At 45.1% G+C, this 27,050-nt stretch overlaps 1 protein-coding gene across 24 annotated transcripts in view; it reads right to left on the bottom strand.

The window, feature by feature from the left end:
* Positions 1–27,050, bottom strand: part of EIF2S2 (eukaryotic translation initiation factor 2 subunit beta) — a 511,882-nt gene that overhangs the window by 50,843 nt on the left and 433,989 nt on the right. Inside the window, exon 1 of one of the 24 annotated variants that reach the window (XM_050807244.1) lies at positions 10,798–10,807. The exons of 22 other annotated variants lie outside the window; for them this stretch is intronic. The gene's annotated coding sequence lies outside the window, so the exon portion shown is untranslated. Of the gene's footprint in view, positions 1–70; positions 81–10,797; positions 10,808–27,050 lie in introns of those variants that run through there. One more of the 24 variants, XM_050807249.1, reaches the window with a different exon arrangement.

The following is a 27,050-nucleotide window of genomic DNA, read 5'->3' as shown; positions in this document are numbered from 1 at the left end:
CAGCCTAATTTAGTGTTTATGGCTGGGGCACTCTTCACACTCAGTGATCAGTTCTGGCTGTGCGGCCCTTCCCCCATTCCAGAACAAGCACCCCAATCTCTAGCATGAGACTAAAAGGCCTGCTGTGGCTGCCACTGCCAGGTTGCCAAACAACGTCTGGCTTTGTATGAGCCTGGATTATGGCCTCCTCCTCTTGGCCCCAGATCTGGGAAACTGTCTGCACTTTTCCCAGTGTCTTTCCCTTTCTCTGCCTCCCAGGGCTTGGGAGAAACGAGTGTTCATCCTTGGCCTGGGTTGCACAGATCTGTAGAGGAAAAGTGAGTCATAGAGGGAGACTGACTGCCCCTGTCATACACTGGAGCTTCACTCACATTTGTCAGCCAAACACCATCACGGGGGCTGCTTGTTCACCTTTTCCTCCCCAGGGTCTGGGTTACCGTTTACTATTTCAGTGAATTCCTGTCTTCCTTCTTGAATTAAAGCTCTCATAGTTGGTCTTGATGCGCTGTTTTGTTGTTTCCAAGTGACTAAGTCATGCTGAAAGCTTTTAATCTGTCATCTTGAAGAAAAAAACACCTAGTATTTTTAAATAGACCTTTATGTTTTCCAGTTACAGAGGAAATAACGGCTAATAAAAAATGAAACATTCCAGAAACAAGAAATGAAAGTCCTCCACAATTTTTATTATGCATGTTTTTAATAAAAGACCATGAGCTCTGCAGAGGAAAAAAGAGAACTTTATTTTCTAAAACTAATCTGCAGGCCAGGCGCTGTGGCTCACACCTGTAATCCCAGCACTTTGGGAGGCCAAGGCAGGTAGATCACCTGACGTCGGGAGTTTGAGACCAGCCTGGCCAACATGGTGAAACCCCCGTCTCTACTAAAAATATAAAACTTAGCCGGGCCTGGTGGCACACACCTGTAACTCCAGCTACTGGGGAGCCTGAGGCAGGAGAATCGCTTGAACCCGAGAGGCGGAGGTTGCGGTGAGCCGAGATCACGCCTTTGCACTCCAGCCTGGGCAACAGAGTGGGACTCTGTCTCCAATCAATCAGTCAATCAATCAAAGCAATCTGCAGACTAAGGAGATGTAGCCTTTCATGCAAACTGAAAATGTGCTCTGAAGTTTTGGGGTGGGTGGAGAGTTAGAGATTATATACACAAAACCTGCATGACAGGCGAGGATAATCAGGAGAATGAGGAACAGAGTCTTGATTGGATGGGCTTTAAGCCCAAAATCACCAGTCTCTCTTAATTGGCTTGTTCCAGGTGGTTAGATGGTTGGCACCAGGTGGTCTCTTGGTGGTCAGTTGGGAGATTCCCAGTTGTAGTTGTTTCCAGGCATTGCTCTTTGACTTGGTTGCAGAAAACCAAGTTTTGCGGTGCTTTCTAAGGTCATAGAGAGCATGGCCACTCCCTTGCCCTGCCATGGCCTCTTGGGTCTGCTTTTTTTTTTTTTTTTTTTTTTTTTTTTTTGAGACGGAGTCTCGCTCTGTCGCCCAGGCTGGAGTGCAGTGGCCGGATCTCAGCTCACTGCAAGCTCCGCCTCCCGGGTTCACGCCATTCTCCTGCCTCAGCCTCCCGAGTAGCTGGGTCTACAGGCGCCCGCCACCACGGCCGGCTAGTTTTTTTTTTGTATTTTTTAGTAGAGACGGGGTTTCATCGTGTTAGCCAGGATGGTCTCGATCTCCTGACCTCGTGATCCGCCCGTCTCGGCCTCCCAAAGTGCTGGGATTACAGGCTTGAGCCACCGCTCCCGGCCTTGGGTCTGCTTTTACTTTTGAACCACAAGGAGTCCATCGTGTCTGTTAACTGGGGGCATAATTCAACATTTCCTCCTTTTAGTTGAAACCTGTTGTAGGCAGCATTAATGACCAACTTATGCTGTGTCTCTTATTGTTGCTAGGGTGGGTCCATCTAGTCCCTCAGTGGGACTCATGTGGCTGACGGACTTATGGCCAGTTTAAACAATTTGGACCAAGCAGGGTAAGAAGGAGAGGCAGGCACCTGTTAGATCTTTATCAGTGTCTCTTATTGACGTTTGGTAGTACTGGTTAAGTCTGTGGATAAGATCTCCAAGCAGGCTGAGTGTGGTGGCTCATGCCCATAATCCTAGCACTTTGGGAGACTGAGGCCAGAGGGTCACTTGAGCCTGGGAGTTTGAAACCAGTCTGGGCAACATAGTGAGTCCCGTCTCTGAAAAACAAAAACAAAAAAAAACCTAGACGTGTCATGTGATCAAAATCTGGGTTAGAGAACTGGTAAAACATTTGTTAAAGCACACAAGAATAACTATAAAGAGAAGCTAGGGACTTAGGCCTATTATAAGAAGAATTTAAGACAATGTGAGCCAGGCACAGTGCTTCACGCCTGTAATCCCAGCACTTTGGCAGGCCAAGGTTGGAGGATCGCTTGAGCTCAGGAGCTCAAGACCAGCCTGAGCAACATAGTGAGACCATCTCTACTAAAATTTTTTTAAAAATTAGCTGGGTATAGTGGTGCACACCTGTAGTCCCAGTCACTCAGGGGACTGGGGCAGGATGATTGCATGAGCCCAGGAGGTCAAGACTGCAGTGAGAGTGAGTCCTGATCATGCCATGAGACCCTGTTTCCAAAAAAAAAGACAATAACTGTAGACTAAAAAACTTAGAGTAGCCATAATTAAAGATGCAATTGGCAAAGAAATTTGGTTATTTCTGTGGCATACAACAATTTAATATAATAACCATAATTATGACTGTGATAACATATACTAAGACATACCAGAATTTAGGAATATGATTTGGAAACACATTAATGTTACTAACACATTATGTAATATTAATTATGTAATAATGTGTTAGTAATATTAAATTAATATTAATAATACATTTATATAAATACAACTCAAAGAAAGTTACACACCATTTTAAAATATGACAATGCTTCCTGTATGATTTTAGCATACCAAATAAGCCTAATATGTCTTTCTTAGACCTTAGGGGTTCCTGTTATGTCTAAGTTTGGGTAAAAAATGATTGATTTTAAAATTTGAGCCGGGCACAGTGGCTCATGCCTGTAATCCCAGCACTTTGGGAGCCCGAGGTGGGCGGATCACAAGGTCAGGAGTTCAGGACCAGCCTGGCCAATATGGTGAAACCCTGTCTTTTTTAAAAAAATACAAAAATTAGCTGGGCACAGTGGTGTGTGCTACTTGGGAGGCTGAGGCAGGAGAATTGCTTGAACCCGGGAGCAGAGGTTGCAGTAAGCCAAGGCTGCACCACTGCACTCCAGCCTGGGCAACAGAGTGAGACTCCGTCTCAAAAAAAAAAATTTTTTTTGAAATTTAATTTTGAGTAGCTTGTCAAATATCAAATGTTTAAAACACTTGATCAAAATGAGGCCACAGGTCACTATGAAATAAAACCAAAGTGACAAAAGATCTTAAAGGCACAAAGCACAGAAACTGATAAAAGACAAAATGGAATCTCTATTTCCTAGGCCAGTTACCAGAAAGCTAAAGAAAAACCTTTTACAATTTTTGTTTTGTTTTGTTTTGTTTTTAATTGAGACGGAGTCTCGCTCTGTTGCCCAGGCTAGAGTGCAGTGGTGCGATCTCGGCTCACTGCAAGCTCCGCCTCCTGGGTTCAGGCTGTTCTCCTTCCTCAGCCTCACTAGTAGCTGGGACTATAGGCACCCGCCACCACGCCCGGCTAATTTTTTGTATTTTTTTTTTAGTAGAGATGGGGTTTCACCGTGTTAGCCAGGATGGTCTCAATCTCCCGACCTCATGATCTGCCCGCCTCGGCCTCCCAAAGTGCTGGGATTACAGGCGTGAGCCACCGTGCCCCGCTCTACAATTTTTATTAAAGAGCAGATCAATGTTCTGAGAAAACCCTGTTGCTTCAAATAGGGACCCCAACTCTGACCTTGTGTCAGTGTGCTTTTGAATTAGTGTTCAATTTTTAGTAAAATTTACAAATAATTTTCTTTTACTTTTAGCTAACTTGATCACACACAAAATTTCTTTCATGAGGCCAGGTGCAGTGGTTCACGCCTGTCATCCCAGCACTTTGGGAGGCCGAGGCTGGCGGATCACGAGGTCAGGAGATCAAGACCATCCTGGCTAACACAGTGAAACACTGTCTCTACTAAAAATACAAAAAACTAGCCAGGTGTGGTGGCGGGTGCCTGTAGTCCCAGCTACTCGGGAGGCTGAGGCAGGAGAATGACGTGAACCCGGGAGGCAGAGCTTGCAGTGAGCCGAGATCGGGCCACTATACTCCCACCAGGGAGACAGAGCGAGACTCCATCTCAAAAAAAAAAAAAAAATTTCTTTCATCAGACTAATCTTTCCCAAACCATTTACAACTTGCTTAAACCTTCAGTTTTGTACATTTCTTTTGGGGAGTGGGAGTATTCTAGCTTAGGAGAAAAATTTATTTTCTTTCTTCTTCATCATTTTGACCACACATGGCTTTTTGTCATGTGAAAGAAAAAATTACTCTCTTTCTCTCTTTTAAATTTTAATTTATTTTTATTTATTTATTTTTCTTTTTGAGATGGGGTCTTACTGTGTTGCCCAGGCTGGAGTGCTGTGGCATGATCTTGGCTCACTGCAACCTCCACCTCCTGGGTTCAAGGGAGTCTCCTGCTTCAGCCTCTAGAGTAGCTGGGATTACAGGCACGCACCACCACACCTGGCTAATTTTTCTATTTTTAGTAGAGATGGGTTTCATCATGTTGCCCAGGCTGGTCTCAAACTCCTGACCTCAGGTGACCCACCCACCTCGGCTTACCAAAGTGCTGGCATTATACGCATGAGCCACTGCGCCTGGCCTCTTTTTAACTTTTTTTAAAACCAGAAACACATCCTTCTTTCTTTATATGCTCTCTCTATATAATTGTTTCTTTTAGATCTAGTAGTTTTCATTACATATATTAACTACAATTTTAACTCTTAGTAACCCTAATTTCCAGTGAAAAACCTGGAAGTAAGTAATTTTGAACTGCTGTATACTAGTATTTGTAGATGAAAAACATTTTGTAATTTTTAGCCTTAAATTTTTGTTTAACATCTAAATATATTAGTTGTTTCCATGCCATATAAAATGTCAAAGTATATAAACTTAAACTTGTGTTTAATAATTAATGTTTCAGTATTTTAACTTACCTAGAAATGACTCAGATGTTTTATAATTATGTATTACTTAATTTAACAGAGCATGACTTTGAGATTTTTAAATTATGGAAAAGAATTTTGCAACTATGATACAGATACCCTTTCTAATGTCTTTTCCAGTTATCCTGGGTCCCAAGTACCCAGGATAAAATAAATAAATAAATAAATAAATAAGAAAGAAAGATTGGAGTGGCTAGTAGTGATGGTGACATTTTATAATTTTTTTTTTTTTTTTTTGAGACGGTGTCTCGCTCTGTCGACCAGGCTGGAGTGCAGTAGCACGATCTTGGCTCACTGCAACCTCTGCCTCCCAGGTTCAAGCAATTCTCCCGCCTCAGCCTCCTGAGTAGCTGGGATTACAGATGCCCACCACCGTGCCTGGCTAATTTTTGTACTTTTTTTTTAGTAGAGAAGGGGTTTCACCACGTTGACCAGGCTGGTCTCGAACTCCTGACCTTGTGATCCACCCGCCTTGGCCTCCCAAAGTGCTGGGATTACAGGTATGAGCCACTATGCCTGCCACATTTTATAATTTTTAAGAGCTTATGTTTGGCAGGGCTTTTTCTGTGTCAATTTCGTGTGATCTGGGTTGGGGCTATGTTTTTCCAGAGAGACTGAGTATTTGCTCTTGTTGAATGCCTCAATGTAGGACTAATTTTTCACTTTAATTTTTTGGCTTGAAGGTTCTAAAAACATGTGGTTAGTGTAAATATGATCCTCAAACCCACGTAAGGGTGGGCCTATGGTTATACATTCTTAAGGAAGACTTTTTAAAACTTTTTTATGCAGAACGGGCATACTTCCTCGTTATTTCTCTATGATGGTGGAAAAACTAGGTCACACTTTGACTGAAGGTCCAAGTTTTCCCGGGCATCTGAGTTCTAATGTCCTGCTTCATTTTCTATCCCTGTGTGTCTGTCAGAATACCAGGTCCTTGATTACTGAGATAAGCAATCTTCTCCATTCCCTTATCTATAGCATTAGGATCAATTTGTGTTTATCACCCAGTTTGAGCGCCTTTTTTTTTTTTTTTTTCCTGAGATGGAGTCTCTCTCTGTCCCCCAGGCTGGAGTGCAATGGCAATGGCGTGATCTCGGCTCACTGCAACCTCTGCTTCCTGGGTTAAAGTGATTCTCCTGCCTCAGCTTCCCGAGTAGCTGGGACTACAGGAGTACTCCACCATGCCTGGCTAATTTTTGTATCTTTAGTAGAGATGGGGTTTCACTATGTTGGCCAGACTGATCTCAAACTCCTGACCTCAGGTGATCTGCCCACCTTGGCCTCCCAAAGTGCTGGGATTACAGGCATAAGCCACCGCACCCGGCCTAGATCCCTCTTTATTTTTAGTCTCTGGAGAGACAGAAAGAGAGAGAGAAACAGAGAGAAAGGAAGAGAGAGAGAGATCAATCCTAGACTTTTACTTTCTTCGGAGAGCAATATGCATTTAAAATAATGTTTACGACGTTTTAGTCCGCAATTTTAGGCATCTTGTAGCTGAAGGTTTTCAGAAAATCTAGACTGAAATATTGCTGGAAACAGAATGTCATTAAACTATTCCTTCTCCCAAATCCTCAGAGTCCCTTGGGAGAAAATATGCAATAAAGATGTGAGGGCTTCTCCAGTCATCACTGATGAGTCTGAAAAGTAAAAACAGGGTAGTGTAATGTTCCTCATTAGGATTCTGCTTAATACTTAAGGATTTTGTTAACATTTGGTTTTGCTTAATTTTGCCCACATTGCTTTTCTCAGAAATGGGCATTATGGGGATTCTAATGGCTTCTTGAACATCAAATAGCTCTTAAAAGTAAAACCATGATGGACTGAGGGTCAATTAATCAAACAGGGATTGAATTTCCCTTGAAATACATATGGGTTTAATACATATGAAATACATACTTCCCTTGGAACACATATGAGTTTATGAAGAGGAGGAGAGTTCTTCATAATTAAAAAAATGTGGGATAATGTTTGAGATGCTTGAGAAATGCAAAATGTTGGATTGTGCTGTCAGAATGAATAGTCCCAACCAGGAAATGAAAACATCTCGTACTGTTTCAGACACGCAGTATACACTTAAGGAATTTTGGCACAATCTCAATTTTTCAAATGTTTCAAACACCCCTAAGCTTATTTCTGTGAAAGAAACTTCTTTCCTATCTGCCTGCAATCGAATGTTCAGGGTATGCTGCAGAGAAAAGGAGGGGTTAGTACATTCTACCTGAAGGAATCTAAAAAGGCAGCACAGATGGTGCTAGAGCTGAGTCCTAAAAGAAGAGCTGTTTGCTGGTGGACTATGATGGGCAGAGGGAGCAGCATGTGTAAAGACTCAGAGGCAGGGAAACAGCTTGGAATTTTTAAGGAACTGCAATTAATTTACTATGCCAAGGTATAATATAGGAAAGGGACACAGTGAGAGATGGGGCAGCAGGACCAGTTAGTTAGAGGCACTCACTTTATTATTTATTTATTTATTTAGAGACAGGGTCTGGCTTTGTCACTCAGGCTGCAGTGCAGTGGCACAATCTCAGCTCACTGCAACCTCTGCCTCCTGGGCTGAAGCCATCCTCCCACCTCTGCCTCCGGAGTAGCTTGGATTACAGGCGTGCATCACCACACCTGGCTAATTTTTGTACTTTTTGTTTTGCTTTGTTTTGTTTTTGTTTTTGTTTTTGTTTTTTGAGACGGAGTCTCGCTCTGCCGCCAGGCCGCCCAGGCTGGAGTGCAGTGGCCGGATCTCAGCTCACTGCAGGCTCCGCCTCCCGGGTTCACGCCATTCTCCTGCCTCAGCCTCCCGAGTAGTTGGGACTACAGGCGCCCGCCACCGCGCCCGGCTAGTTTTTTGTATTTTTTAGTAGAGACGGGGTTTCACCGTGTTAGCCAGGATGGTCTCGATCTCCTGACCTCGTGATCCGCCCGTCTTGGCCTCCCAAAGTGCTGGGATTACAGGCTTGAGCCACCGCGCCCGGCCCCTTTTTGTTTTGCTTTGTTTTGTTTTTGTTTTTGTTTTTGTTTTTTGAGACGGAGTCTCGCTCTGTTGCCCAGGCTGGAGTGCAGTGGCGCGATCTTGGCTCACTACAAGCTCTGCCCCCCGGGTTCATGCCATTCTCCTGCCTCAACCTCCTGTGTAGCTGGGACTACAGGCGTCTACCACCATGCCAGGCTAATTTTTTTTTGTATTTTTAGTAGAGACGGGGTTTCACCATGTTAGCCAGGATGGTCTCGATCTCCTGACCTCGTGATCCGCCCGTCTTGGCCTCCCAAAGTGCTGGGATTACAGGCGTGAGCCACCACGCCTGGCCTAGAATGTTAATATTGAGAGGGGAAGCCAGCTGGACTTCCTGGGTCGAGTGGGGACTTGGAGAACTTTTCTGTCTAGCTAAAGGTTTGTAAACACACCAGTCAGCACTTGGTAAAAACGCACCAATCAGTGCTCTGTGTGTAGATAAGGTTTGTAAACACACCGATCAGCGCTCTATAAAAACAGACCAATCAACACTCTGTAAAATGGACCAATCGGCTCTCTGTAAAATGGACCAAGCAGCAGGATGTGGGTGGGGCCAAATAAGGGACAAAAAGGTGGCCACCCGGGCCTGCAGTGGCAACCCGCTCAGGTCCCCTTCCAATCTGTGGAAGCTGGAAGCTTTGTTCTTTTGCTCTTCACAAGAAATATTGCTGCTGCTCACTCTTTGGGTCGTCACTACCTTTATGAGCTGTAACACTCACCGCGAGGGTCTGTGCCTTAATTCCTGAAGTCAGTGAGACCACGAACCCACCAGGAGGAACAAACAACTCTGGACTTGCCACCTTTAATAGCTGTAACACTTGCTACAAAGGTCTGCAACTTCACTTCTGAAGTCACCGAAACCACAAACCCACCGGAAGGAAGAAACTCTGGACACATCTGAACATCTGAAGGAACAAACTCTGGACATCACCATCTTTAAGAACTGTAACACTCACCACGAGGGTCTGCAGCTTCATTCTTGAAGTCAGCGCGACCAAGAACTCACCAGAAGGAACCAATTCTGGACACATTTTGATGACCCAGATGGGACACATTTTGGCAACTCCACCAGGACAGTCACCAAGCGGTGAGTACCATTGGACCCCTTTTGTTTGCTATTCTGTCCTGTTTTTCCTTAGAATTTGGGAGCTAAATACCGAGCACCTGTCAGCCAGTTAAAAGCAACTAGCGCAGCTGTAGGACTAAAGACATGGGTGTCAGGATTTCTGGGAAAGGGCTCTCTAACAACCCCTGACTCGTTGGAGTTGGGAGCGTTGGTTTGCCTGGAACCAGCTTCCACTTTCCCTGTACTTCTGGGCTGAGCCAAGGGTCAACAGAGAGGAAAGCCATTCAGCTCCAGGGTCCCAACAACAAGTTGGTTGACCCTGTGACCATGAGCGGAACTCTCAAAGTCATGTCGCCCAAGTGAGACTTGCCCATCTATCCTATCTATCCTGACCCTTGCCTCCTGGGTCCTAATGCTTGTCAGACAAACTTCCTCTCGCCTCTCTTTTCCAAGGCTACTCCCGCTTCTAAAAACCACTCCCTGTCTCTGGTGCTTTTCTAGTTTCTTCTATAAGAATGATTTCTAGCATAAACTCCAGGACCTATTCCCTTCGTTAGGCACTCGGGCTTACTAATCAGAAAGACACAATTTTTGCCCAAAGCCCCGTCGGGGTAGGGGGACTATCTTATCTGGCATTTTAGGATCCCTCCTCAGACAAGCAGGCCTAACAAAAGCTATTCCTGAAGCTAGGATATGGGGAGCCTCAGAAATGATATCCTGCCTATTCAAGTGAGGACAAAAGGTCTCACTCTTCCAACCCTGGAGATCCCTTCCCTCCCTCAGGGTAAGGCTCTCCACTTCATTTTTGGGGCATAACATCTTTATAGGACAGGCGTAAAGTCCCAATACTACCAGAAGAACACTTAGGACTCTAATGGGTTTTTGAGAATGCATCAGTAAGAACCACTAAATCCGATTTTTCTTGGTCCTCTTTGTGATCTAGGAGGACAGGCAAGGGTGCAGGTTTTCAAGAATGTGTCGGTAAGGGCCGCTAAATCCGACCTTCCTCAGTCCTCCTTGTGGTCTAGGAGGAAAACTAGTGTTTCTGCTCTGCATTGGTGAGCACAACTATTCCGATCAGCAGGGTCCAGGGACCATTGCAAGTTCTTGGGCAAGAGGTGTTTCTGCTGCTGCGGTGAGTGCAACTATTCTGATCAGCAGGGTCCTCCAGGGACTGTTGCGGGTTCCTGGACAGGGGGAGAAACAAACAAACCAAAACCGCGGGTGGTTTTGTCTTTCAAATGGAAAACAGTCAGGCATCAACAGGCTCACCCTTGAAATGCATCCTAAGCCACTGGGACCAATTCGACCTGCAAATCCTGAAAAAGATGTGGCTCAATTTTTTCTACACTACAGCTTGGCCCCAGTATTTTCTCTCTGATGTGGAAAAATGGCCACCTGAGGGAAATATAAATTAACAATACTATCCTGCAGCTTGACCTTTTCTGTAAGAGGGAAGGTAAATGGAGTGAAATACTTTATGTCCAAAATTTCTTTTCACTGAAGGAGAATACACAACTATGCAAAGTTTGCAACTTACATCCCACAGGAGGACCTCTCAGCTTACCCCCATATCCTAGCCTCCCTATAACTTCCCTTCCTATTAATGATAAGCCTCCTCTAATCTCCCCTGCCCAGAAAGAAATAAGCAAAGAAATCTCCAAGGGACCACAAAACCCCCCAGGGTATTGGTTATGTCCCCTTCAAGCTGTAGGGGGAGGGGAATTTGGCCCAACCCGGGGACACATCCCCTTCTCCCTCTCTGATTTAAAGCAGATCAAGGCAGACCTGGGGAAGTTTTCAGATGATCCTGATAGGTACACAGATGTCCTACAGGTTCTAGGGCAAACCTTTGATCTCACTTGGAGAAATGTCATGCTATTATTAGATCAAACCTTGGCCTTTAATGAAAAGAACGTGGCTTTAGTTGCAGCCCGAGAGTTTGGAGATACCTGATATCTTAGTCAAGTAAATGATAGAATGACAGCCGAGGAAAGGGACACATTCCCTTCCAGTCAGCAAGCCATCTCCAGTATGGATCCCCACTGGGACCTCGACTCAGATCATGAGGACTGGAGTCACAAACATCTGTTGACTTGTGTTCTAGAAGGACTAAGGAGAATTAGGAAAAAGCCCATGAATTATTCAATGATGTCCACCATTACTCAGGGAAAGGAAGAAAATCCTTCTGCCTTCCTCAAGCAGTTATGAGAGGCCTTAAGAAAACATACTCCTCTGTCACCTGACTCACTCGAGGCCCAATTCATTCTAAAAGATAAGTTTATTACCCAATCAGCCGCAGATATCAGGAGAAAACTCCAAAAGTCAGACCTGGGCCCTGAACAAAATCTGGAGGCATTATTAAACCTGGCAACCTCGGCGTTCTATAATAGAGACGAAGACGAACAGGCCGAAAAGGGAAAGCGAGATCAGAGAACAGCCACAGCCTTAGTCATGGCCCTCAGACAAACAAACCTTGGTGGTTCAGAAAGGACAGAAAATGAAGCAGGTCAATCACCCAGTAGGGCTTGTTATCAGTGTGGTGTGCAAGGACACCTTAAAAAAGATTGTCCAACAAGAAACAAGCCGCCCCCTCACCCATGTCCACTATGACAAGGCAATCACTGGAAGGCATACTGCCCTAGAGGACAAAGGTTCTCTGGGTCCGAAGACCCCAACCAGATGATCCAACAACAGGACTGAGGGTGCCCAGGGCAAGCGCCAGCTCATGTCATCACCGTCACTGAGCACTGGGTACATTTAACCATTAAGGGCCAGGAAATTGACTTCTTCCTATGCACTGGCGCAGCTTTCTCAATGTTAGTCTCCTGTCCCAGACAGCTGTCCTCAAGGCCCGTTACCATCTGAGGAATCTTGGGACAGCCTATAACCAGGTCTTTCTCCCACCTCCTCAGTTGTAATTGGGAGACTTTGCTACAGATAGTAAGTATGCTTATCTAATCCTACATGCCTATACTGCAATATGGAAAAAAGGGAGTTTCTAACCTCTGGGGGAACCCCCATTAAATATCACAAGGAAACTATGGAGTTATTGCATGCAGTGCAAAACCCCAAAGAGGTGGCAGTGTTACACTGCCGAAGCCATCAAAAAGGGAAGGAGATGGGAGAACAGCAGCATAAGCAGCTGGCAGGGGCAGGGAAAGAAGAGCAGAGAGTTAGAGAGAGAGAGAGAGAAAGAGACAGAAAGTGAGAGAGAGAGAGAGAGAGGAAGTGACAAAGACAAAGAGGGAGTCAGAAAGAAGAGAAAGGGAGGAAAGACAGAAAGAGAGAAGGAAAGAGAGGAAGAGAAAAAGGAGTCAAAGAGAGAGAAAGAGATAGAAGTAAAGAAAAAACAGTGTACCCTATTCCTTTAAAAGCCAGGGTGAAGTTAAAACCTATAGTTGATAATTGAAGGCCTTCTCTGTAACCCTGTAACACTCCAGTACCACTTTGTTGTCAGTGTAAACAAGGGTGTACCCTGAAAGCACTGAGGCCACTGACAACCCACAGCTTTCCTATCAAAAATCCTTAACCCAGCAGTTTTCCTAACAGGGGATCTAAATCTCAATTAATTACCATACAAAGGTCCAACCAGACCAAGGAAGAACTCTCTTCAGGTCAGGACAATCGATTTTTCCTCCCAGGCGATTAAGGGAAAAAGACACAATGGGTAGTCACTAAGTGATAAGGAAACTCTTGTAGAAGCAAAGTTAGGAAAATTGTCTAATAATTGGTTTGCTGAAAGGTGTGAGCTGTTTGCACTAAAGCCAAACCTTAAAGTGCTTACAGAATCAGGAAGGAGCCATCTATACCAATTCTAAGTTAGTATTAATTGAACGAGGTTTTATTAATAGCAAAGAAAAATTAAAATCCCAAACTTACAAGGTTTTCAACTAAAGTAAAGTTTGTTAAAAGTTAACAGTATAACATGTATTATCCTACTACCACACACTCTTAAAGGATTTCTCAGTTTGCAAGAAATAACGAAATCTATCCTTACTCTACAATCCCAAACAGACTCTTTGGCAGCAGCGACTCTCCAAAACCACCGAGGCCTAGACCTCCTCACTGCTGAGAAAGGAGGACTCTGCACCTTCTTAGGGGAAGAGTGTTGTTTTACACTAACCAGTCAGGGATAGTACGAGATGCCACCTGGCGTTTACAGGAAAAGGCTTCTGAAATCAGACAATGCCTTTCAAACTCTTTTTTTTTTTTTTTTTTTTTTTGAGACGGAATCTTGCTCTGTTGCCCAGGCTGGAGTGCAGTGGCCAGATCTCAGCTCACTGCAAGCTGTGCCTCCCAGGCTTATGCCATTCTCCTGCCTCAGCCTCCCAAGTAGCTGGGACTACAGGTGGCTGCCACCTCGCCCGGCTAGTTTTTTTTTTTTTTTTTTTTTGTATTTTTTAGTAGAGATGGGGTTTCACCGTGTTAGCCAGGATGGTCTCGATCTCCTGACCTCGTGATCTGCCCGTCTCGGCCTCCCAAAGTGCTGGGATTACAGGCTCGAGCCACCACACCCGGCCGACGCCTTTCAAACTCTTATACCAACATCTGGAGATGGGCAACATGGCTTCTCCCCTTTCTAGGTGCCATGGCAGCCATCTTGCTAGTACTCGCCTTCGGGCCCTGTATTTTTAACCTCCTTGTCAAATTTGTTTTCTCTAGGATCAAGGCCATCAAGCTACAGATGGTCGTACAAATGGAACCCCAAATGAGCTCAACTAACAACTTCTACGGAGGACCCCTGGACCAACCTGCTGGCCCTTTCAATGGCCTAAAGAGTTCTCCTCTGGAGGACACTACAACTACAGGGCCCTTTCTTCACCCCTATCCAGAAGGAAGTACCTAGAGCGGTCATCGCCCAATTCCCAACAGCAGTTGGGGTGTCCTGTTTAGAGGGGGATTGACAGGTGAAATCAGCTGGACTTCCTGGGTTGAGTGGGGACTTGGAGAACTTTTCTGTCTAGCTAAAGGTTTGTAAACACACCAATCAGCACTCTGTAAAAACACACCAATCAGTGCTCTGTGTCTAGCTAAAGGTTTGTAAACACACCAATCAGCACTCTAAAAAAGGACCAATCAACACTCTGTAAAATGGACCAATCAGCGCTCTGTAAAATGGACCAATCAGCAGGATGTGGGCAGGGTCAAATAAGGGAATAAAAGCTGGCTGCCTGAGCCAGCAGCAGCAACTTGCTCAGGTCCCCTTCCAAGCTGTGGAAGCTGGAAGCTTTGTTGTTTTGCTCTTCACAATAAATCTTGCTGCTGCGCAGTCTTTGGGTTCTCACTACCTTTATGAGCTGTAAGACTCACTGCGAGGGTCTGCGGCTTCATTCCTGAAGTTAGCAAGACCACAAACCCACCGGGAGGAGCAAACAACTCTGGACATGCCACCTTTAATAGCTGTAACACTCGCTGCAAAGGTCTGCGACTTTACTTCTGAAGTCAGCAAGACCATGAACCCACTGGAAGGAAGAAACTCTGGACACATCTGAACATGTGAAAGAACAGTCTCCAGACACACTATCTTTAAGAGCTGTAACACTCACTGTGAGGGTCCGTGGCTTCATTCTTGAAGTCAGTGAGACCAAGAACCCACCAAAAGGAACCAATTCTGGACACAATATTAACTCAGAAACTCCGCTTACTGGCATTACAGTAACTCAGGAGACTAAGGCGGGAGGATCAATTGAGGACAGAAGAGTTTGAAACCAGTCCAGGCAACATAGCAAGACCATGTCTCTACAAAAAAACAAAACAAAACAAAAACATTAGCTGGGTGTGGTGGCTTCTGCCTGTATTCCTAGCTGCTTGGTGTGGGGAAAAGAAAGAGAGATCAGATCATTACTGTGTCTATGTAGAAAAAGGAAGACATAAAGAAACTCCATTTTGATCTGTACTAAGAAAAATTGTTCTGCTTTGAGATGCTGTTAATCTGTAACTTTTGTCCAAACCCTGTGCTCACAAAAACATGTGCTGTATTGAGTCAAGGTTTAATGGATCTAGGGCTGTGCAGGATATGCTTTGGTAAAAATGTTTTTGCAGGCAGTATGCTTGGTGAAAGTCATTGCCATTCTCCATTCTTTATTAACCAGAGACACGATGCATTGCAAAAGGCCGCAGGGACCCCTGTCCAAGAGAGTCTGGGTATTGTCCAGGTTTTCCCTCACTGAGACAGCCTGAGATATGGCCTCGTGGGAAGGAAAAGACCTTACAGCCCCCCAGCCCAACACCCATAAAGGGTCTGTGCTGTGGAGGATTAGTGAAAGAGGAAGGCTTCTGTGCGGTTAAGAGGAAGGCATCTGTCTCCTGCACGTCCCTGGGAATGGAATGACTTGGTGTAAAACTGACCATACATTCTATTTTGAGATAGAAGAAAACCACCTTATGGCTGGAGGCGAGACATCATGGTGGCAATACTGCTCTGTTCCTCTTTACTGCGCTGAGGTGTTTATGTAAAGTTAAACATAAATCTAGCCTAAGTGCACATCCAGGCACAGCACCTTTCCTTAAACTTATTTATGACACAGAGTCTTTTGCTCACATGTTTTTCTGCTGACCCTCTCCCACCTTCACCCTATAGTTATGCCACATTCCCCTCGCTGAGAAAGTAAAGGTAGTGATGAATAAATACTGAGGGAACTCAGAGACCAGTGCCGGTGCAGGTCCTCACTTGCTGAGCCTGGTCCCCTGGGCCCACTTTTCTTCCTCTATACTTTGTCTCCATGTCTTATTTCTTTTCTCAGTCTCTTGTCTCCACCTTGTGAGAAATACCCACAGGTGTGGAGGGGCAGGCCCCCTTCAGCTTGGGAGGCTGGTGCAGGAAGATCACTTGAGCCCAGGAGTCTGAGGCTGCACTAAGCTATGATCACGGCACTGCATTCCAGCCTGGGTGTCAGAGCAAGACTAAACCTCTAAAAAACATAAAAAATAAAAAAGTAATTTGAAAAATTAACGTAAAAAATATATATGCCATACTTTGTTTATCTAGTCAGCTTTTGATGGACATTTGAGTCATTTCCAGTTTCTAGCTATACAAAGCTGCTGTGAATATTTGTGTATAAGTCTTTGTCAGCACTCACTTTAATGTATGGTAAAACTAGTAAATTTGTCTGGGAAGATGCTACCACCCCATCACCACTAGCCAAAGTATATGTATGTGTGGCCAGGCGTAGAGCAGAGGGCAGCATGAAGAATTTGTTTCAGGCCCGGACAATCATCGTTCCTCATTCCCCTGGCAACAGTAATTGGGCCAAGGAGCAGGCATGTGACCCAGAAAGGTTAGAGTCTTTTCCCAAAAGAAAGAAAAAAAATGTTTTCTTCCTGGGTTGCTAAAATGGGACAATGTATACTTGAAGGTATACAGGCTGGTCTTGAACTCCTGGCCACAAGTTTCTGCACTGGTTGTTTAGAGGAAGCCCTTCTACAGTAGGAGAAAATCAGAAGAATGCGTAAGGGAAAATGGGGTGGGGGGAGAGAGAGAATTCCTACCTCCTCTATGAATTAGACTTATGCCAGACAGGAACACTCATGTTTAGACAGAACTGGGAGTCTGAAATAAACCTAATAAGGAAGAAACTAGAGGTTAAAGAGAATGGACATAGTAGATACAGCTGAAATTAAAATACAAAATTAAAAAACACAAAAATTGGCCAGGCGCGCTGGCACATGCCTGTAATCCTAGCGCTTTGGGAGGCCAAGGTGGGTGGATCACCTGAGGTCAGGAGTTCAAGACCAGCCTGACCAACATGGTGAAACCCCATCTCTACTAAAAATACAAAAAATTAGCTGGGCGTGGTGGTGGGCACCTGTAATCCCAGCTATTCAGGAGGCTGAGGCAGGCAGGAGAATCACTTGAACCCAGAAGGCAGAGGTTGCAGTGAGCCAAGATTGCGCCACTGCACTCCAGTCTGGGCGACAAGAGCAAAACTGTGTCTAAATACACACACACACACACATACACACACACAAATTAGCCGGATGTGGTGGTGCGCACCTGTAATCCCAGCTACTTGAGAGGCTGAGGCATGAGAATTGCTTGAACCTGGGAGGCTGAGGTTACAGTAAGCCGAGATCACGCTGCTGCACTCCAGCCTGGGCGACAAAGCGAGACTCTGTCTCAAAAAAAAAAAAAGAAAAAGAAAAAAAGAAATTTGCATTTTATGTTGTAGACATTGGGAAATTGTATCAGTCTGTTAGGGCTACCATAACAAAGTACTGCAGACTGGGTGACTGAAACAACAGAAATTTATTTTCTCATAGTTCTGAAAGCTAGAAGTCTGAGATCAAGGTGTTGGCAGGTTTGGTTTCTTGTAAGACCTCTCTCCTCTCTCCTTGGCTTGCCCAGGGTCGTGTTCTCCCAGTATCTGTGTCTTCACACGGTCTTCCTTCTTTATGTGTCTGTGTCCAAATTTCCTCTTCTTACAAAGATGCAAGTCATATTGGATTAAGGCCTTTTTTTTTTTCCTTTGAGACTGGGTCTCACTCTCTTTCCCAAGCTGAGGTGCAGTGGGGCAATCATAGCCAGCCGCAGCCTTGGACTTAGTGGCTTAAGTGATCCTCCTATGCCAGCCTTCCAAGTAGCTAGGACTACAAGTGTGTGCCACCACACCCTGCTAATTTTTCTAATTTTTTTTAGAGATGGGGTCTCACTATGATGCCCAGGCTGGTCTCAAATTCCTGGCTTCAAGCAATCCTCTGGCCTTGGCCTTTCAAATTTCTGGAATTATAGGCATGAGCCACCATACCTGGCCATGGCCTCATTTGTAATTACCTCTTTAAAGACCGTGTCTCCAAATATAGGCACTTTCTAAGGTACTAGGGCATAGAACTTCAACATATGGATTTTTTTTTTCTTGAGACAGAGTCTCACTGTCACCCAGGCTGGAGTGCAGTGGTAGGATTTCGGCTTACTGCAACCTCTGCCTCCTGGGTTCAAGCAATTCTCCTGCCTCAGCCTCCCAAGTAGCTTGGATTACAGGTGTGTGCCACCACACCCTGCTAATTTCTTTGTCTTTTTAGTAGAGACAGTGTTTCACCATGTTGGTCAGGCTGGTCTTGAACTCCTAACCTCAAGTGATCCACCTGCCTTGGCCTCCCAAACTGCTGGGATTACAGGGATGAACAACCATGCCAGGCCTCAACATAAGGATTTTTATGGGAAAACAATTCAGCCCATAAGAGGAGCCATCAAAGACTTTTTTTCCACTACTTCACGTTTTATTTTGTTGTACATTCTTCTAGAACCAGGTTCATTTTCTGAGTTTTGTAGAAAAATAGATATTCGAGCTACCATTTACATACACTTACCTAACTGTCTAGTCTTTTAAGAAAAATCAGATACATTCCCTGGAAACATGAATAGAAGATTTTTTTTTTTTTTTTTTTTTTTTTTTTTGAGACAAAGTCTCGCTCTATCTCCCAGGCTGGAGTGCAGTGGCATAATCTTGGCTCACTGCAACCTCCACCTCCTGGGTTCAAGCAATTATCCTGCCTTAGCCCCCTGAGTAGCTGGGATTACAGGCATGCTTCACCATGCCTGGCTAATTTTTATATTTTTAGTAGAGACGGGGTTCCACCATGTTGGCCAAGCTGATCTCGAACTCCTGACCTCGTGATCTGCCCGCTTCGGCCTCCCAAAGTGCTGGGATTACAGGCATGAGCCACTGCACCCGGCCAAATAGAAGACTTAAAAAAAATTTTTTTTTTATAGGGATGGAGTCTCACCGTGTTGCCCAGGCTGGTCTTGAATTCCTGTGCTCAAGCAATTCTCCATTTCAGCCTCCCAAAGTGCTAGGATTACAGGCATGAGCTACTGTGCCTAGTTCCCACGAAAGGCTTTTTTTTTTCTTTTTTTTTTTCTTTTTTTAATACTGAGTCTTGCTCTGGCCCAGGCTGGAGTGCAGTAGTGCAATCTCGGCATACAAAAACCACCACCTCCTGGGTTCAAGCGATTCTCCTGCCTCAGCCGAGTAGCTGGGATTACAGGCGCCCACCACCATGCCCAGAGAATTTTTTTGTATTTTTAGTAGAGATGGGCTTTTGCCATGTTGGTCAGGCTAATCTCGAACTCCTGACTTCAGGTGATCCACCCACCGCAGCTACCCAAATTGCTGGGATTGCAGGCGTGAGCCATCGTGCCCAGCCTGAAGACTTTTAAGTAGAGAAGGGCAAGAACAGATCTATACTTGAAAACATTACTGGTAACAGAGTGGAGAATGGACTGAAGGAGGAAAAGAAAAGAGGTATGAAGTCTTGTTAGAGACTTTTGGAATTTCCCAGGCAAAGAAATGATTAAGGCCTGAATTACAAAGCCTACTCTCAGACTGACACCTGATTAGAATATAAATCACCTATAGATAGAGTGACTCGTGAGCAGTTGATGACTTCCCACTAGGATGAATTGATACAGGATGTTTATGCACATTTGCTTTGAAGAGGGAGAAAGCCTTTTCCTGTTGTCACAACTGTCAGCATTCACCTATGCAAGCTTTCAGCTTACTTATGTCTGCAGCTCGATTTTATAGGCTGGGTTTTGTTGGAAAATAAATTATTTGGGGGCTGCTTTTTATTAAAAGGGAAAGCTTACCGAGGACTTCCTTACCCTTACTATCTGCCTAAATACTTTCTTTTTAACTCCTATATCAGAAAGTTCACAAAATATGGAATTGGGTCCTACTTGGAGTCTAAGTTCTGGAATTACTGGGTGAATAACCTTGGGAAAGTCATTTTATCTCTCTGAACTTCCATTTTATGATATGTAAAATGGAGATGATAATTTCTACCATGCAAGTTTGTTAAAATAATTAAATGAGATTAGGCCAGGTGCGGTGGCTCATGCCTGTTATCCCAGCACTTTGAGAGGCCGAGGCAGGTGGATCACCTGAGGTCAGGAGCTCAAGACCAGCCTGGCCAACATGGCGAAACCCTGTCTCTACCAAAAATACAAAAATTAGCCGGGTGTGGTGGTGCACGCCTGTAATTCCAGCTACTCGGGCGGCTGAGGCAGGAGAATTGCTTGAACCCAGGAGGCGGAGGTTGCAGTGAGCTGAGATTGTGCCACTGCACTCCAGCCTGGGCGACGAACAAAACTCTGTCTCAAAAAAGAAAGAAAGAAAAAAAAATTAAATGACATCATGAATGAAAACTATATTTATTTCTTATTTTTATTTATTTTTCTGAGACAGGATCCTGCTGGAATGCTGTGGTGTGATCACAGCTTTCTGCAGCCTCAACTTCCCAGGCTCAAGTGATCCTCTCACCTCAGCCTCCTGAGTAGCTGGAACTTCAGGTGCTCACCACCACACCTGGCTAATTTTTTGTAGAGATGGAATCTCATTATGTTGCCCAGGCTGGTCTCGAACTCCTTGGCTCAAGCGATCCTCCCACCTCGGCCTCCCAAAATGCTGGGATAACAGGTGTGAGCCACCACACCTGGCCTGATCTCATTTAATTATTTTAACAAACTTTTATGGTAGAAATTACCATCTCCATTTTACATATCATAAAATGGAAGTTCAGAGAGATAAAATGAGTCACCTCACCCAGCCCATGAAAAGTATTTTAAATATCTGCACACATGTTATTTATTGCACTTGGTATCCCCAAAAGATGCTTTTACGTCTGTAGTTGGGAGTGGGAAGCAGATATTTGTCACAGAGAAAAACAGTAGCTGTGATTTACTGAGTTGCCTACATGAGTCCTGGATGTGAGCCTTTGAGTACCTCTTTCTTCTAGAAGGGATCCCTAGGTCACAGGAGCTGGTTGGGTAGTAGTTGTATCAATATCTGAGAAAAACTGAAACTAGGCCGCATAAAACTTAGAAACTAGGCCTCATAAAAAAAGAACTTAAAAAAATTAACACCAGGTGGCTCTGGATAGGGTCCCACCCTGCCTCGATAGGGTCCCACCCTGATAGGGTCCCACCCTGCCAATTCCGGGAAACAACCTCATGGGGTCCCACCCTGCCAATTCCGGGGGTCCCACCCTGCCTCGAAGTTCCCGGAATCAACAACTCCAGGAAAAAAACCTCATAAGGTCCTGCTCTAACCAATTAGAACAAGACACCTTGCTCAGGCCATAGACAGACCCAATTACCACGCGCCTAAAGCTTTGTTTGAATTTCGCACCCTAAGCTGTGTTTGAACTTGTGTTTGCCTATATAAACAGCCTGTAACAAGCAGTCGGGGTCCCAGGGCCAACTTAGAGCTTGGGACCCTAGCGCGCTAGTAATAAATAACTCTCTGCTGTGAATCTCGTGTCGGTGATCCTTCGCGGCGACCCCTGCCCAGGAGGGAATCGACAGTTCGGTTCCAACAAAACGTGACTCTCCTCTGGGCTATTTGGATCTGATTACCAGAAAAGAAAAAAAAATGTGGTTTGATTTCAATAAATGCTAGAATTTGTGGGGGCAGATTTAATATCACTAAGACAAAGGAAAGAGAGCAAATTGACAAAAGAAGGAAAAAAAGAGAAAGAGAGCCTCAGGAGGAATATGAAAACAAAAGGCAAAATTAGAAAAGACACTAGAAAAGGAAAAACAGGCCGGGCGCGGTGGCTCAAGCCTGTAATCCCAGCACTTTGGGAGGCCGAGACGGGCGGATCACGAGGTCATGAGATCGAAACCATCCTGGCTAACATGGTGAAACCCCGTCTCTATTAAGAAAATACAAAAAACTAGCCGGGCGAGGTGGCGGGCGCCTGTAGTCCCAGCTACTCGGGAGGCTGAGGCCGGAGAATGACGTGAACCCGGGAGGCGGAGCTTGCAGTGAGCTGAGATCCGGCCACTGCACTCCAGCCTGGGCGACAGAGCGAGACTCCGTCTCAAAAAAAAAAAAAAAAAAAAAAAGAAAAGGAAAAACAAAGACTTTCCTCAAATGTCTCCTATTTCAGACTTTGTATTCGTGTTTCATTTCTCATTGGTGTCTCTTGAGGAAGAGCTACTCTGTTGGCCGGGCGCGGTGGCTCAAGCCTGTAATCCCAGCACTTTGGGAGGCCGAGACGGGCGGATCACGAGGTCAGGAGATCGAGACCATCCTGGCTAACACGGTGAAACCCCGTCTCTACTAAAAAATACAAAAAACTAGCCGGGCGAGGTGGCGGGTGCCTGTAGTCCCAGCTACTCTGGAGGCTGAGGCAGGAGAATGGCGTAAACCCAGGAGGCGGAGCTTGCAGTGAGCTGAGATTCGGCCACGGCACTCCAGCCTGGACCACAAAGCGAGACTCCGTCTCAAAAAAAAAAAAAAAAAAAAGAAAAAGAGCTACTCTGTTTAATATCGTTTATGCATATGCCCGGTGAATGTCAACACATCATTAGTAATACTGTCGTTTACAACAAATGATTTCAGAAAATTTTGGCTTGAGTTTGTTATTACATATAATAATTAGCATTCTATAAATGTCATACCTCACTCAAATCCTTCAGATGTGGGATCGCTGAGGAAATGGCTTTTAAACGGAAACCTGAAGGATAAGTAAGACTTAGTTCTGAGAAGGATGTGGGAAGAATAGCCCAGGCAGAGGAAATGATGAGTTTGTGGCCCTGAGACAGGAAAGAGTTCATTGTGGAGTTCATCAAAGCAGGCTTATGTGGCAGATCTCAGCAGTCTATGCAGGCAAAACTTGGTTAAAAAAAAAAACAAAAAACAAAAAACACTAATTAAGTGTCTTGGATATGGTCAAGGCTCAAACAATGCTAACAGTTGAAACAGCGACCCATGAGGCCAGGCCCAGTTCTGACCCAGTGAGGACAAAGAGATTTGAGGTGGGGAGAAAAATTGAACTTAAAGATCCAGCATATTTATTCAGTATGTCCTCATTCATAGCTGTCTTTTTTTTTTTTTTTTTTTTTTTGAGACAGAGTCTTGCTCTGTTGCCCAGGCTAGAGTACAGTGGCGCAGTCACAGATCACGGCAGCCTTGACCTCCCAGGCTGAAGCTATCCTCCCACCTCAGCCTCCCCAGTATTTGAGACCACAAGAGTGTGCCACCCTACCCAGCTAATTTTTTTTTTTAATAGAGACAGGGTCTCACTATGTTGCCCAGGCCTGTCTCAAACTCCTGGGCTAAAGGGATCCTCTCACTTCAACTTCTTAAAGTTCTGGGATTACAGGCTTGAGCCACCACACCCAGTATGCCCTCATAGGTAGAGTGTTTAAAGTTTAATTGTTCTTATTTTCTTAACACTCTACTATATTTTTTTTTTTTTTTTTTTTTTTTTTTGAGACGGAGTCTCGCTCTGTCACCCAGGCTGGAGTGCAGTGGCGCGATCTCGGCTCACTGCAAGCTCCGCCTCCCGGGTTCACGCCATTCTCCTGTCTCAGCCTCCCGAGTAGCTGGGACTACAGGCGCCCGCCACCGCGCCCGGCTAGTTTTTTGTATTTTTTAGTAGAGACGGGGTTTCCCCGTGTTAGCCAGGATGGTCTCGATCTCCTGACCTCGTGATCCGCCCGTCTCGGCCTCCCAAAGTGCTGGGATTACAGGCTTGAGCCACCGCGCCCGGCCTTCTACTATAGTTTTTTATGGTGTTAATTTTTCTGGTGACTTGGTGACTGGTCTAGTTCCAGCATCCCCTATTTCTCATTGATGTCTCTTGATGAAGAGCTATTCTTTTTAATATCATTTATGCATATGCCTGGTGAATGTCAACACATCATTAGTAATACTGTTGTTTACAACAAATGATTTCAGAAAATTTTGGCTTGAGTTTGTTATTACATATAATAATTAGCATTCTATAAATTTCATACCTCACTCAAATCCTTCAGATGTGGGATCGCTGAGGAAATGGTGCTCCCAATGCCATCATTACCTCTGTGGCTGTTTACTAGGCCAGGCACTTTATTTCTTTTTTTTTTTTTTTTTTTTTTTTTTTTGAGACGGCGTCTTGCTGTGTCGCCCAGGCTGGAGTGCAGTGGTGTGATCTCGGCTCACTGCAACCTCCACCGCCCATGTTCAAGCAATTCCCCTGCCTCAGCCTCCCAGGTAGCTGGGATTACAGGCACACGCTACCATGCCTGGCTATTTTTTGTATTTTTAGTAGAGACAGGGTTTCACCATGTCGGCCAGGCTGGTCTCGAACTCTTGACCTCATGATCCACCCACCTCAGCCTCCCAAAGTGCCGGGATTACAGGTGTAAGCCACCGCACTTGGCCAGCCAGGCACTTTAAAGCCACCTTTGACTCTTCTGTCCTTTGTAAGAACAATAGATTTCACCTCTGCGTTGTCTCTGATGAGTTGCCTCTGGTTCATTCTTATGGCCACGGACTATGTCAGGTTCTTAGTTTCCTGACTCCAACCTCATCCAGCTTAATCTGTCCTTTGGGTTCTTGCTGTATTTGTCTCTTTGAATACTGTTCTAATTCTGCCCCTTTCTTAGCTCTGACCATTTTCTCTGTACACAAATTCCCACAAAGCTATCTCACCCTTAGGCCTCAAAATATATCATCCTTGGGCCAGGCGTGGTGGCTTACTCCTTTAATCTCAGCACTTTGGGAGGCCAAGGTGGGAGGATCCCTCCAGGCCAGGATTTCAAAGCTGCCTTGAGCCATGATCATGCCATTGCACTCCAGCCTGGGCAACAGAGCAAGACTCTGTCTCTAAAAACAATACAAACAAAACAGAATGTATCATTCTTCATTCTTTTTTTTTTTTTTTTTTTTTTTGAGACAGGTCTTGCCCTGTTGCCCAGGCTGGTGTGCAGTGACGCAATCTCAGCTCACTGCAACCTCCACCTCCCGGGTTCAAGTGATTCTCCTACCTTAGCCTCACAAGATTACAGGCACCATGTCCGGCTAATTTTTTTGCATTTTTAGTAGAGACGGGAGTTTCGCCATATTGGCCAGGCTGGTCTCGAACTCCTGACCTCAAGTGATCCGCCTACCTCGGCCTCCCAGAGTGCTGGGATTACAGGCGTGAGCCATCGTGCCTGGCCCAGAATGTACCATTCTTAAGATTCCTTCAGACTTTGCCCTGTTCTGCCTTTCTAGCATACTTCTTTTCTATCCCCTACTCACTGTCTGGCCATCCCAATTCTATAGTCTTCCAGGGCTTTAGGGCATTCTTTTATTCATTCATTCATTCAATAAATGTTTATTGAGTATCTACTATGTGTCAGACACTGTGTTAGGCACTAGAGATACACAGTGAGCCAGACAGATACAGTGCCTGCCCTTGTGGAGCCTACACTTTCACAAAAGGATAGTGAAGTTCCAACCAAAGCAATATATCAAGCCAGAGTAAGACAGGAAAATTTTCCCCACAGCAGATTAAATAAGTTCCTAGGACTCTTCCAGCTGAAAGTTTGAATCTGAAATTAGACTGGGAAGCTAGCAGGCTACAAGTTACTCTTCACTGGTCTAGACTGGGTATTAAAGGAAAATAAGGTTGGAAGGGTTAAGTAAGACCAATTTATGGAAGGCTTTGAATACCAGGCTAGTAAGTTTTAAACACAGTTGTAGACAATGATGAGGCATCCACTTTTTCTGATCCTTTCTTTAGAGACAGAGTCTTGCTTAGTCACCCAGGCTGGAGTGCAGTGGTACAACCATAGCTCACTGCAGCCTTGAACTCCTGGTCTCAAGCAGTCTTCCCGCCTCAGCCTCCCCAGTAGCTGGAACCACAGGTGTGCGCCACCATGCCTAATTGTTTGTTTGTTTTTGTAGAAACACAGTCTCACTGTGTTGCCCAAACAATCCTCCCACCTTGGCCTCCCAAAGTGCTGGGATTATAGGCGTGAGCCAACATGCCCTGCTGACCTTTTTTTAAAATTCAAATTATAGGCTGGGCGCGGTGGCTCACGCCTGTAATCCCAGCACTTTGGGAGGCTGAGGCAGGCGGATCACCTGAGGTCGGGAGTTCGAGACCAGCCTGACCAAGATGGAGAAACCCCATCTCTACTAAAAATACAAAATTAGCCGGGTGTGGTGGCGCATGCCTGTAATCCCAGCTACTCTGGAGGCTGAGGCAGGAGAATCACTTGAACACAGGAGGCGGAGGTTGCAGTGAGCTGAGATCGCGCCATTGCACTCCAGCCTGGGCAACAAGAGCAAAACTCCATCTCAAAAAAAAAACGGATCACGGGGTCAGGACAGGAGATTGAGACCATCCTGGCTAACACGGTGAAACCCCGTCTCTACTAAAAATACAAAAAATTAGCCGAACGTGGTGGCAGACGCCTGTAGTCCCAGCTACTTGGGAAGCTGAGACAGGAGAATGGCATGAACCTGGGAGGTGGAGCTGGCAATGAGCCAAGATCATGCCACTGCACTCCAGCCTGGGTGACAAAGTGAGACTCTGTCTCAAAAAAAAAAAAAAAAAAAAAAAAATTCAGATTCTAAAGAATCACTAGCTTTCTTCACTTCAGGTTTCTTCAACAAAACTGGAAAAGGTAGGTATTGTCTACACATCTTGACACTCGGTGACTGACTAATGATCTATATTTGAGGTTGTTTCTTTTATTTTTTAATTTATTTTTTATTTTTTATTTTATGTATGTATTTATTTTTTTGAGACAGAGTCTTTCTCTTGTGGCCCAGGCTGGAGTGTAATGGCACGATCTTGGCTCACTGCAACCTCCGCCTCCTGGGTTCAAGCTATTCTCCTGCCTCAGCCTCCCAAGTAGCTGGGATTACAGGTGCCCGCCACCACGCCCAGCTAATTTTTGTATTTTTAGTAGAGACAGGGTTTCGCCATGTTGGCCAGGCTAGTCTCGAACTCCTGACCTTGTAATCTGCCCACCTCAGCCTCCCAAGTTGCTGGGATTAAAGGCGTGAGCCACCATGCCTGGCCTTTTTTTTTTTTTTTGAGATGGAGTCTTGCTC

This window comes from Macaca thibetana, chromosome 10, assembly GCF_024542745.1.
Source record: "Macaca thibetana thibetana isolate TM-01 chromosome 10, ASM2454274v1, whole genome shotgun sequence".
Taxonomy (NCBI): Eukaryota; Metazoa; Chordata; class Mammalia; order Primates; family Cercopithecidae; genus Macaca; species Macaca thibetana.
The sequence above is the reverse complement of the archived record's forward strand: the minus strand, read 5'-3'. Positions and strand labels throughout refer to the sequence as shown.